The 13,628-nt window shown below is 37.8% G+C and overlaps 1 protein-coding gene and 1 pseudogene across 2 annotated transcripts in view; both read left to right on the top strand.

Moving 5' to 3' along the window:
* Positions 1-6,702, top strand: part of LOC120154356 — a 41,305-nt gene extending 34,603 nt beyond the window's left edge. For both annotated transcript variants that reach the window (XM_039166133.1, XM_039166132.1), the window contains one exon: positions 6,693-6,702. The gene's annotated coding sequence lies outside the window, so the exon portion shown is untranslated. The remainder of the gene's footprint in view (positions 1-6,692) is intronic.
* Positions 4,457-11,101, top strand: LOC120154340 (annotated as a pseudogene).
* Positions 11,102-13,628: the final 2,527 nt, after the last annotated feature.

The following is a 13,628-nucleotide window of genomic DNA, read 5'->3' as shown; positions in this document are numbered from 1 at the left end:
AAGCAAATCATTTAGTGCTGGAAATCATGCATTCTTCATTCATCATAGCTTGTTTATATACACTGCTGTAACAAGCCCTTAACTGCCTCTTAACAGCCTAACAACCTGCACAACCGTTCTACCAGCTCTAACAGCATGGCTTAATAGCCTAACAGCTTAACTAACTACATCACCTTAGCTGGCCAAATACTAACACGTGTAAACCAGCTATATTAGTCTAACACTATGGAAGGACATTTTGTCTCATTTTTCTTTATTTCTCTCTTTTGATCTTTAAACTACTTGTAACTCCTCACCAAATGGTACCTCTCCCTTATTATTTCTTTTGTTTATAGAAGATCATAGATTATCTTAAAATCTTCAGAATTTTACATCCTTCAATCAGTTAAAGACCTTTAATATAAATAGACATCATTATTTTGGAACTGATGTCAATACTAAAAATTTGTATGTAAATCATTATGTAAAACCAGAGAAATGACTTATTCTTCTGCTGACTCGAACTCTCTTCTTCCCCTATTGTTCCATTATTTATCATCATTTTCCGTCTATTAAATGACTTATCGCAGTTGTATTATGTGTATTTTATGTGTGAATGCATACATTTTCAGTTAGACATTCATTAGTAACTTGAGTTTGAACATTTATATGATCTGTTCAGTTGTTATCATATTGGGATTTTCTCTTGTGTTTGATTGCTTGGATAGTTGTTCTCTTGCTTATTCAAGTTTCCTTAGCTTGTATTTATAGCTTGGAATGTATTTGATGTTGTATATACCTTGATGGTGTATGTTGCGATCAACGCGAAAGTCAAATTCGCAACGCAAAATAAGCGTTGCGAATTTGACTTTCTTGTTGCGAATTTGACTATCGTAACGCTTATTTCGCGTTGCGAATTTACCTTCAACAGGTCTTTTTTACCTTCAACATTATTCAAATTGAAAATTAAACAACAAATCAATTAAACATTGTTGTGGGTACATTATTTGAACATTGTTATGGGTACATTATTTGGAAAAATAATGTTCCGGACTTCGTTAGAAATAACCCTTTTTCATCGGATTAATTTCGTTTTTGTGGGTACATTATTTGAACATTGTTATGTATAAATTTGTTGTGTATGTATGTTTTGGTTTGATTATATTGTATGTATATTTTCATTCAGATGAGATGGGCTGTGTATAACAAAACAATCTATCTCTTCCATGTGAGTACTTTATTCCAACCATGTGACAAGTGTGACAACCCCATCAACTCATAACTCAACTTTGAACTCAATCAATATTGTCTTTTTGCTTGATGGTTCATAAAGCATGTTACTTGAACAGTATGAATCAATTATGCAATTTCCATGTTCAATTTAATACTGAATTTCAAATTCATTTCATATGTAATTGGAGTTTGAATTTAAATTTCAATTTGAGTTTGAATTTCAATATAAATTTCGGCTCCACTATAAATATTAGCCCAAGCCAATATGCATGTTATCATTGATTATTCCTAATTTCCATTGTTTTTTTTTTCAACTTTAAATGCGAGGGAAATCCCGACCATCGTATTTTTGGGTCAACTTTTAAGCGTCAGAAACGTTTCGGGTGTATGATCTGGGTGGTATACGAGAAATGCAACAAATAACAACTAAAAATCTCGATAATTTAGGGCTACAACTTGTAATAATAACAAAAATAATAAGTCCGAAATGATTCTGAGTACCACCCAAATCATAAGTCTGAAATGCTTCCGATGCTCATCAAAATCCAAAGCTCATATGGTGCCAAGCAAAAGGAAATCAAAATTTGTATGTAAATCATTATGTAAAACCAGAGAAATGACTTATTCTTCTGCTGACTCGAACTCTCTTCTTCCCCTATTGTTCCATTATTTATCATCATTTTCCGTCTATTAAATTACTTATCGCAGTTCTCCGTCTGAATTATAAAAGTAAACACCATAAATCTCTGTAATCCCATTTATCCCAACAACAAAACCCTTCCAAGTGTGCCCCTTTCGTTTCGTCGTGGAATTTTCTCTACTTTGTTACTCATTGTTATACCAGAAAGAAACAAAAGAAGTAAAAAACAAAAGGGCTGTCGGTTAGTCACAGTGATTGTCGGTTTGACTCGGTCCCTCGATTTAATGACTTTAAACCTGAAAAGTCAAGTTATTTTAGGTAAACCAAAAAAAAGGTTCATTTCTTGAAATTTTTTTCTGAATTAAAAAATATAGTCGAAAATGTTTGGTATTTATGCAAAAAAATTATTTAAACATCTATTATTAATTTTACGTATAGTTTGGGGGCGTTTTTCCAATATATCACCTTTTTCATTTATTTTTCTTTGTCACACACTCTTCAGACTATTTTTCTTGATCTAATACCCTTTACAGTAAGGTGCGCCCCTGCAGCGTGCTTTACACTGATCTGACGCCACGTGGGGTAAGGCGTGCGGCTTATGCTGACTGGGATACACGTGTGTAAGGCGCGGGGCAGGGGTCGCGCCTTACCTGCAAATCTGACACGCTTCAGAAAGGCGCGCCGCAGGGTTTAATTACATACCGACCACCGTTCACACACCCTCTCTCCCTATAAATACCCCCATCCTCAATCACTTTCATCACACCAAATCCTCTCAACTTCTCTTAACCTCTCTCAAATACTATATTCTCTGTTTAAGGTATATTTTATTATATTTAATATTTTGTATTTAATTTATTTAAGTATTTAAATTATTTAATATTGTATTTAATTAATTTTTTTGTAGATATAAAATGGAAGGTGGTCTGCTTCACTTGGATGGAAATCATATATCTCGACATTTTGTTGATACGGTAACATTTTAACGTTTTAATTTAATTTAAATTATTAGTAATAATTTATTTATTTATTTAATACATGATTATTAGTTTAAAAATTAATTTTTGGAATTATTTCTATTTTAGGAGAGATATTTTATATTAGATCCTTTTATTAGGAACCTTAAGTTAGTGATACTTGGTCGTGTCATGCCGTATTTAGTAGAGGCTGGATTCGGTCACATAGGTAGATATGAGGGTCACTGTAAGATAGAACCAGACCTTATTGCTGTCTTAGTGGAGCGGTGGAGGTCGGAGACCCACACATTCCATCTTCCGTGTGGAGAGTGCACGATTACACTTGAGGATGTTTCTATGCACCTGGGGCTTTCGGTGGATGGAGATGTGATATCGGGGATGGCGCACGATTCATGGACTGCTTTGTGCCGGGACTATCTAGGACGTGTCCCGGAAAGTTTTAACGGTGGTCAGATACCGTTAAATTGGTTAGATGCCAATTTTCGGGAGTTGAGCGAGGACGCCTCTGATGATGAAGTTAAAATGTATGCACGGGCATGCATACTGCAGCTGATAGGAGTGTTGTTGATGCCAGATAAATCGTGCAACCAAGTTCACTGTATGTGGTTACGCGACATCTTGGCGACTTTTATCTGGCTGAATCACTCAGTTGGGGATCGGCAGTTTTGGCTTTCCTATATAGGAGATGTGTCGCACGATTGACTACAGAAAAATGCTATCAGCTGATGTCTCCTCCTGCTGCAATCTTGAGCATGGTATCAATTGCCCTTTTTATGTCCCGTTGTCAAGAACCCATTCGTATTTCCATTACTATTGAGGTAATTATAAAACTGATTTCGTATATTAATCATTTTATACAGTGTATAATAATTTCCCCCCCTTGAATAGGTGGTCTACTGATAGGAAAAATCATTAGGAGCTACATGATGATTTAGAAAAAATGAGATTGCTAATCGATCAGAAAGCTGGCACACATGTATGTATTTTAATGTTTAAAAATCGATTTTAGATTATAGTTGTATAATTAGATTATTATTTTGATAAAAATTATATATATTTGTTTTAGTTTGAATGTGTGACATATTCTAATAATGATGTGAGGATGGTGATCCCACCTGAGTTGAGGGGCCTATTAGATGTTTGGATGGCGATGATCCCTTTGATCTGTTACGCGATCGTCGAGTGGCACTCCACTGATCGCGTGCTCCTGCAATTTGGTTGTTTTCAACCAATTACGGAAGCACCTCGCAATATGGATGAGTTGCATAGCATAGATAGACGCGGCAAGACCGATACAGATTGGCTGGTGAGGCATCACAAGTGGATCGTGCTGTGGGAGGATCGACATCGGCGCCTTCCCCGTAGAGAGCCCATTTTTACTGACCTCTTGATGGTTGCTGATGGTTATTACGAGTGGTTCAACAGTAACGAGAAACCGTTTCTGCTTTTCAAGGATGCACGAGGGCGGACCTTTCAGCGACGTCGACAGAGATGTTCACCGATACAGCACCATCTTCCCCCGACTCATGGATGGAGAGCAGGTGCTTCCGGTTCATCCTCAGCTGCACCAGCAGGACCTTCACAACAACCACCGTCTAAAGCGACTTACCTTCTGCAACTATATGTGATGCCGCCATCGCCGTTCCTTTACCCAATTCCGCCATCGCCACCGTCACCTGGTTTTATGACTCCACCGCCGCCACCGCCGCCGTCACAGAGTTTTATGACCCCTCCTGGAGGATATTATGGATCTATGTTTACAGATCTTACTTGGGGTTCATATATTGGATATTTGGCGGGTGCAGCCTTATCACCTATGGTCGCAGCATAGACACATCTTGTACAATTTTCACACTCGACGATGTCTGGGTTTTATAAGTTTTCCCAGTTTTCGCAGGTCGGTGGGATAACCAATCATACACCTCCAGGGTCCTTATTCTATGGAAGTGCTTCATCGTCATCAACTCCCCCTCAACAAAATGTAGCTGCTCAAGACAACGATGACGACGACGACGATGATGGTGATGACAGTGAGGAGTCACAACCAGTGATACAAAGAAATACTCCTCGAGACCGACAACCACCGTCTTGCGGAACACATTCACGTCGCAGGCATCGATAGATTTTTTTTTATATTTGTATTTAGTTGTTTATTGGATTTTTTTATTGTAGTTTTTTTATTATTTATCATTTAATACTTACTTTTTTTCGTTAATGTGGTTGGATTTATTTTAATTTATTTTGTTAAATTTTTTATACAGTTTTGTTAATGTATTTTGGTTAATTTTGTTTATTACCTTTTAATATCAGTTATTGTTATTTGGTTATCAATTACCATTAAATGCTTTTTGTAAGTTTGTTGTATTTAAAATTATGTTCAAATACCAAATTGTTATTAGTTTGATAAAATTTAATAATTGTGTTCTCAAACTTTCTTCAGTTTGTCACTTATTATCTCTTTTATTATAATCACATATAACGCCAACGTTCAATCTCATTTTCTTGTATCATTTTTTATTGTTCATCAGCGGTTATCGAATGACATTAACTTTAAGTAAATGCAAATTAAAGTACAATAATTATTGTTTGATAAACAACTACATCATGTCATCATCAATTGTTACTTGATGACAATAGAAGTGGACATGTTTTTCTAGTGTGTCTTGGGTTTCTACAATGCCCACATCTTCTGTCTTGTCTAGATCTTTCTCAAATATCCATATCGCAATGAATTCGATTGGATTTTGGACGACCACACTCAATAAACTTGGATTTGGTACAATCAGAAGCTAATTCTAAACCTCATTAGGGTCTTTATCATTACCTATGGGGGGAACTCAAATTCGTATACCTTATAAACTTCAGATAGTAAGTATACGGGATCCACAAAACGATTATAGGCTCGACGCGTATGCGAGCAAGCTGCTATCACATGAGAGCATGAATACTTCAGAGCTTGAAAAAACCCGCAGCCACACGTTCTGTCTCGTAGATTTACTCTTAACGACACAACTTCAATCTCTTGAAGAGGTCACGGCAACTCTGTGACACGAAACATTTCATGCCTTCTAGAGAAGTCAGATACAAACATTCCATTTGATGCAACAATTTGTTTTCTGTAGATCTGTAACTAATTTAGGGTGATAGACATGACCGCCTTGCATCCAGGTTTGAGCTTGTCCCCCGAGCTTCACAAAAAGTGCCCCCAAACGAAAATATATAGTTTTTACCAAAGCCGCTACAGGTAAGTAACGTGCACCCTGTAAGGTTGAATTGATTGTCTCAACCAAGTTAGTCATCATGTGTCCATATCGATATCCACCATCATATGCGTTCATCCATATTTCTTTATCGATGAGGGTGATGTAATTGTATCTTTCCTCGTTCTTCGCCCGTAAATCTTGAAGCATTGATTCAAACGTTCGAGGAAGTAGTTCGTAACCTGATCAAAATATGTAGAACTTACTAACTTACTTTCTTTGCAAAATTAAAATGATTGAAAGAAAACAAACTACATCAATTTCACTTACCCATGCGCACAATTAATTGACGCTCATCATTCTTCTTGTACCTTCCATGGTAGTTCGCAGCAATGTGTCAGAGATAATACATATGTTGGATAAAGGGTGGTTGCCACACTGGACCCAAAGACTCCATTGTTGTTTTGATCCCAACTCCGCGATCTGAAATGACACAGATTTTTTCCCTCGTGATAACATGTGCACGTAAGTTTCGGAGGAAAAAAGCCCAAGAATCTGTATCTTCTACTTCGACAAGAGCGAAAGCAACTGGAAGAATGTTGCGATTGTCATCTTGGATAACTTTCAATAATAAAATTTGCTTGTATTTTCCATACAAGAAAGCCCCGACGATATTGACCACTGGCTTGTAGTATTTGACAGTAGTAATGCACTATGGGTAAATCCAAAAAAACTGGTAGAATTGCCATCGATCGCGTAGAACTCGATCATTATGGTATGCATAGAAGGTTTCGAATTCTACAATTATCCCATGATTGAACGTCCGCACCAGCCTAAACCAACCTGGATATTCGTTGTAAGATGCATCCCATTCACCATGAAGTTTGACAATGACATTTTGTTTTGCCAATCAAGCTTTTTTATAGGAGACAGTGTACCCATTCTACTATTGTATAGCTGAAATCAACACTGCAACAGTTATATGAGAGCTTGCTTTTACCATGGGCATGATGTATTGGCATATCACTTCAAAGTCCAAGTTGGGATGATCTTGGTTGACCCCTCTAGCACAACATGTGTGAGGACCGTTGTATACTGTTAGTTCCCATCTGTTGTTTTTTCTTCCTCTTCGATACGTGAACCATCCAATTGCATCTGTTTTCGCGTCGGACACAGTATCATACATATTTTTCGGTCGTGGAGCAGTCGACTTTGAACTGAACAGAATTACGGATATTGTAATTTTTTATAGCCATCATAACTTCTTCTTTTCTTGAAAACTCCATGCCTAAAGATAACTCACCATTATTTATTGATGAGTAATATCCATAGTCACCGAGATGAGGCATATCCGTAAATTTTGGCCCGTACATTGCACCATAATCAGCTTCATACATGTGTGTAGGAGGGTCAGTTTGTGCCACATTTCCTAGAACTTCATCTACATCATCATCATTGGAGTTGAATTGCGGTGATTCTGGGTGAATGAACAGTCCAGTCTCAGCAACATCCGCACCAGGCTCACGAAGCGGTTCTTCTGATGGAGATGATGGTTCCTCCATGCTCTCCACATTTAGGTTAAAGAACCTACTACTTGCACGCCTTCCCCTTGAACTGGAAGACATATCGACATTGAGATCAAAAACGCTCATAGTCGAATGCCTCCCCCTGGAGCTTGAAGCCATCATGTCAAATGGATAGTGCACAGATTATTGAGTCGATGTCATCTCCATATTAAGGTCAAAGAGATTTGTAGATGAATGTCTTCCCCTTGAACTGCACGCGATGTTGCCATACAAATTATTTGTCGACCCACCTCGGTACATATCGTAAGGAGTTGCGGATGAATGTCTCACCATTATGACATTAAAATAATTACACATTACTGTCATTGGGCTGTCAAGTTGATCAACTTGTTCAGCCAACCCATAGTGAGAGCTTAATGACTGACACCAAGCAGCACACACTTGAACAAATTTTGCATACATCTCAATATCGGCGTCTAAATAATTACTTTGAGATTCAACCATCACTTCAACATCATCATTGTTCGAAAGTTCGAACGCTATATAAGTTAATGGCAACAATGATATTAGAAATATGTACTGCAACGACGACATTCTTCTACTACTTCCAACATGAACCTTCCTCGAAATCTTTGTTATCAGCTCCTCAAGAGTTTCATCTTCTCGAATTTCACCATCATAATAAACAATAGCTGAAAGTCGCATCATTCTTTGAGTTTAAAAGTGCGAAAATATTATATCTACAAAAAAACAACTAAAACAAACCTGATTAAATAAATAATATATGAACAAAAATATAACATAATAATTTTTTACACATAAATGTATAATATTTTTTCAAATAATCATAAAATAAGTATAATAAAAAAATTACCTTATAACGAAAAATCGCACGAACTTCTAAATCAAATATGAGAAGATTGCCGGAATTATTGACTCGTTGATGGAATTGTTGTATTAATTTATAAGTTGAGAGGGGAGATGTGAGGAGTTTACCGGGGGAGAAGGGTATTTATAGCCGAGAAAAGTAGCTATAAATATACAAGGAGCGATATATAATTGTATCAGTTAAAGCTAAGGCGCGACCCCTGCCCCGCACTATATATAATTGAATTAAAGGTAAAATGCAGCCCCTGACCCGTGCTATTTCCCTACGTGGCGTAAAGCGCGCCCCAGGGTCCACGCTTTACACACGTGTAACCCACATCAACATAAGGCGTGCTCTAGGGGGCGCACCTTACCCCACGTGGCGACAGATCAACGTAAAGCGCTGCAGGGGGCGCGCCTAACTAAAAGGGTGTTATATAGGGAAAAATAGTCTGAAGGGTGCCTGACAGGGAAAAATAAATGAAAAATGTGATATATCGGGAAAAACGTCTAGTTTGGGTACGTATTTTTCATTTAAAAATTAAACAAAAAAATGCTATTAATAAAATTGAAAGATTTTTAGTTTAATGACCAGATAGCAGTAACCTAAACGTTATGTGACTAAAAATGTAATTTACCCAAAATGTAGTAGTTTACCTTGTAATTTTGGCGTGTTTGCTTACACTTGGCTATCGATCTATTGAACCAAAGTAAAACCACAAGAGAAGTAAAGGGGGGAAAATGGAGTATTGAGTTTTGAATTATTTGCAAATCCGATTGCTTTCTTCACCTCAGTCCTCAATGACAAAGCTTACTGTTGCCACCACAATTTGCAGGGGCGTCTCTCCATTACCCAGTAAAACATCCTGAGGATAACGACCCTCCCAGCCGTCGCCGCTGTCCGATCAACTTTTCGACTCGGCTCCCCAATCCGATTCTTTCAGATTAGGAGATTCCACTTTCTATTCCCTCGTCAATCATTATGCCCATACTGCTGATTTCGTTTCTTTAGACGACGTTTTATGTCAGATTCCAAAATCGAGTATTTATCGAGAAGTGTATTCTAGCCATCTGTAAGGCTTATGGGAGAGGTCATTTGCCCGACAAAGATGTGGATTTGTTCGACAAAGCTGTGGATTTGTTCCATAAGGATCCTCCTGATTTTTGTTGCATCCACATTTTTTAAGTCCTTTAATTCTGTTATCAATGTCATTATAAAAGAGGGTTTCTATCATCGAGCCTTGGACTTCTATAATAGTTTTGTTAATGCCAAGAACATCAATATTTCTCCAAATAAGTTGGGATAGGTCGATCGTGCAGTTGAGGTGTTCAGAGAAATGCCTGTGAGAAAATGTCCGCCCGATGTCTATACTTACTGTACATTGATGGATGGATTGTGCAAGGAGGACAGGATTGATGAGGTTGTTTCCTTGTTGGACGAAATGCAAACCGATGGTTGCTTCCCTTCCCCTGTTACTTTCAATGTATTGATTAACGGGTTATGCAAAAAGGGTGACTTGGCTCGCGTAGCAAAGCTAGTGGACAATATGTTTCTCGAAGGTTGTTGTCATAACCAAGTTACTTGTAATACACTCATCCATGGTTTGTGTATAAAGGGGAAGTTGGACAAGGCAATTAGTCTTTTGGATCGCATGGTGTCAAGTAATTGTATTCCTAATGACATCACATATGGAACCATAGTTAATGGGCTTGTTAAGTAAGGGAGGGCGGATGATGCAGTTAAAGTCATGATTTCTGTGTAGGAAAGAGGGTATGGAGTGAATGAGTATGTTTACTCAGCCCTTATTAGTGGGATGTTCAAGGGTGGTAAGTTTGAGGATATAAGGAAACTGTGGACTCAAATGATGGAAAAAGGGTGTAAACCTAACACTGTTGTTTATAGTGCTCTTATAGATGGTTTGTGCTGCGAAGGAAAGTCAAATGAAGCTATGGAAGTTCTATCTGAAATGATAGACAAGGGTTGCACCCCTAATATTTATACATATAGCTCCCTAATGAAGGGTTTTTTCAAGGCAGGCAATTGCCCTAAGGCAGTTAAACTATGGAAAGACATGGCAGAATATGAATGTAATTACAACAAGGTTTGTTACAGTGTACTAATCCATGGCCTTTGGGAGGTTGGGAATCTCAGTGAAGCTATGATGATGTGGAGTGATATGTTGAATAAAGGTTGTAAACCTGATGCAGTGGCTTATAGTTCAATGATTCAGGGCCTCTGCAATACTGGCTCGATAGATGAGGCTTTGAAACTTTCTCATGAGATGCTTTGTCAGGAGACCGAATCTCAACCTGATGTGATCATCTATAATATACTTTTTAATGTTTTATCCAACCAAACCAACATTTCCCGTGCCATTGATCTCTTAAATAACATGTTGGATAGGGCATGTGATCCTGACATAGCCACATGCAATATATTTTTAAGAACACTGAGAGAGAAGCTAGAACTTCCTCAAGATGGAAGAGAGTTTTTAGATGAGCTCGCCATCTGGTTATTAAACATGCAAAGAGTTTGGGTGCTTCCAGAATTGTACAAGTAATGATTCAGAAATTTTTACCACAGAGAGCATTTACTTGGGAAAAAGTTGTCCAAGATCTTTGCAAACCTAAAAAGTTCAAGATGCCATTTACAAATGTTGGAGAAATCTAGACTTTTAATTCTTTTGAATGAGACCTCGTAGATCTTCTAGTGGTTACTTCTGAAAGATTTGTTCATCATTGAGTATAGTATTTCTCTTCCCATATAGTTAGAAATATCATTGAGGATGGACCTGCAGAATATTATTGGAGACACAAGTCAATCTTCTTTGCATAATGTATGGTTGACAATCAGGAGGTTTATTCCTGGTTTGGCTTCCTTTACATAGTATCTTCTCACAAGAAGTGCTACAACCATCATCATCTATATGAAACAAATGCTCACATATATCAGGCTTGTTAAGGTATCCAAGCTCGAAAAGAAAGCAAGAAGACCACTTGAAATAGCTATAAATCAAAAAAGCATGGTATTTATTGGTGTTCCAGTCTTTGGATGGAGAAGTGACTTTGGATCACTTTTGCCCATGCAATACAAGTATTGTATCACACATGCCCTAGCTCACCTACGGGGACGGTGGTTATCCCCTTTAAGGGCACCAAGCGCTCCTAGGCACTTAGCCCATTTCATTCTTGCATCAACAAACAGACAACAAATGGATCTATCTGTTTATTTCTGCATCATACATCTGAAAAGTGTCAACTAGCAATATATATCTGTGATGATCGACATCTACAAAGTAATCTTAATGTTTTGCATCTTTACAAGTTTTTTTATTCTTCAGTCATAAAGGCAATGTTGTCAAATCCATCGTGGACAAAGTAAAGAATAGCACTTGTATGGAAGATGCCACACCCCAAATTAGGGACTAAAATTTTCTTAAAATTTATTCTAAGGACTAAATTAAAATTTTAATTAATTTCGAAGACCAAAAATGAAATTTTGATTAAATTAAAAACCAAATTTAGAAAATATAAAAAACTAGAAGATCTATGGCATAATTTTACCATTTTTATTTTAAGGAATATATAACTCCAAATCTAGAAAGTTTCATCATTTAAAAACCTCATTCTTTCTTTCTCTTCGACCTTTCCTCTTTTATAAGGAAATCTTTAATCGACGTTTTGTCTTCGACCGTTGTTACATTTTCGAGGCCTCTCATATCATCATGTTCCTCGTATCGTCCTGAGTCCACTGATGTTCATCTTGTCTCCGTTGCTGCCGGTGTGTGAGGTGGTGAGGAAGATCAAGTTTCCGACATTGGAAAATTGAGTTCTCCACCGTTCACCACTATGAACCGAGCTTGGTTGTCTCAAAACCCCTTAAAATGCATATAGGAATTTTTTTGTAAATTTTTTGACCACTGAAGACCCCACACGTGCCCCCACGCATCGTCGCTGTGCATGGGGAAGGTCTACCGCCTGGTGGGCTTCTAGAAGCGACCCTACCTAAGCCACCATCTCGACCTGACCTATCCGACCCAATATGACCCAACTCGATCCAACCTGAACCAAACCGATTGACCTGCTGTTAACTTCTTAAAAGGGCTACTTTTAAGGCCTTTTTCACTTAAGTTATTGTTTGTTTAAAAGCCCATTCTAGTCATTTTAGGATCATGTAGTTGCATATTGTTGCATTTGTGGTAGTAGTGTTGTTTTATTTCTTAATGGTGTTGTATGAGAGGAAGGTGCAGTTATTTGTAGTGTGCAGGGAATAGCAGAAAAAAGGACTCTTTGGGAAGTAATGTTGCGACATCACACGTTGCTAAAGCAGATTGAAATGCCTTGGCATTTCCAGCTCAGAAAATGACAAAAAGATATAGCTGTACGAGGACAGCTGGCGATGCATGTGAAATGATTGTTATAACAGCCTTCCAGAGGACCACTGCCACCTGGAGGATAAGGTTCATGCTTATGGTGTGATTCTGGGGGTATGAGGGGTATTTTGCACTCAACAACCTAATCATTACCCCTAGATATTTTTTTTTATATATGACACCTCAAGGGAGAAAATGAGATATGAGGCAAGAGACACACGCATAGAGCAGAAAAATCATATTTTTATTCATCTTTTTCCCTTCTTCTTCCTTGGGTTTTCCTCCATTGATAAAGCTTCAAGGAGTGGCGAGCTAAGCGATGAGAGGAGCTAGTGAGCTAAGGTAGTTCGTGGTGGCCGAGGGGATCTTTGGTGGTGCACGTCGAAGTCTTCTTCTCACTTCCCTTTTGCTGTTATTTTTATATTTATTTTTGGGTTGTCGGGACGAATATTTTCATGATTTATTTTGTGGATATTTCGAACCCCACCATGAACTAACTTATTTGGTGGTGGTTGGTTTAATGGTTGTTTAAATTTTATTTTAATGGTAGATTTTTGTTTATCTTGGTTATTTGCTTGCTTTGCTTATGAATGCTTCACCGTCTAAGCTTGTAAGAGGCATGAGAGTGTCCATTTCTTAGATGAAGGTTAGGTGTTCGAGAGAAACCTAAGCTAAAAATACTTGTAGTATTCGAGAGAAACACAAGACAATATCCTCATAAGCAATGGGCTATAGTGTTTCAAGGGGCTTTGAACCGACCTAGGAATACTATATCCTAATTCCTTAGTACTCGAGAGAGACTAGGAGGATTTCAACTACTAAAAAGGGTGTTT

Source organism: Hibiscus syriacus, unplaced genomic scaffold (assembly GCF_006381635.1).
Source record: "Hibiscus syriacus cultivar Baekdansim isolate YM2019G1 unplaced genomic scaffold, ASM638163v2 tig00111128_pilon, whole genome shotgun sequence".
Taxonomy (NCBI): Eukaryota; Viridiplantae; Streptophyta; class Magnoliopsida; order Malvales; family Malvaceae; genus Hibiscus; species Hibiscus syriacus.
Note: the sequence above shows the minus strand (reverse complement) of the source record. Positions and strands in the feature narration are given on the sequence as shown.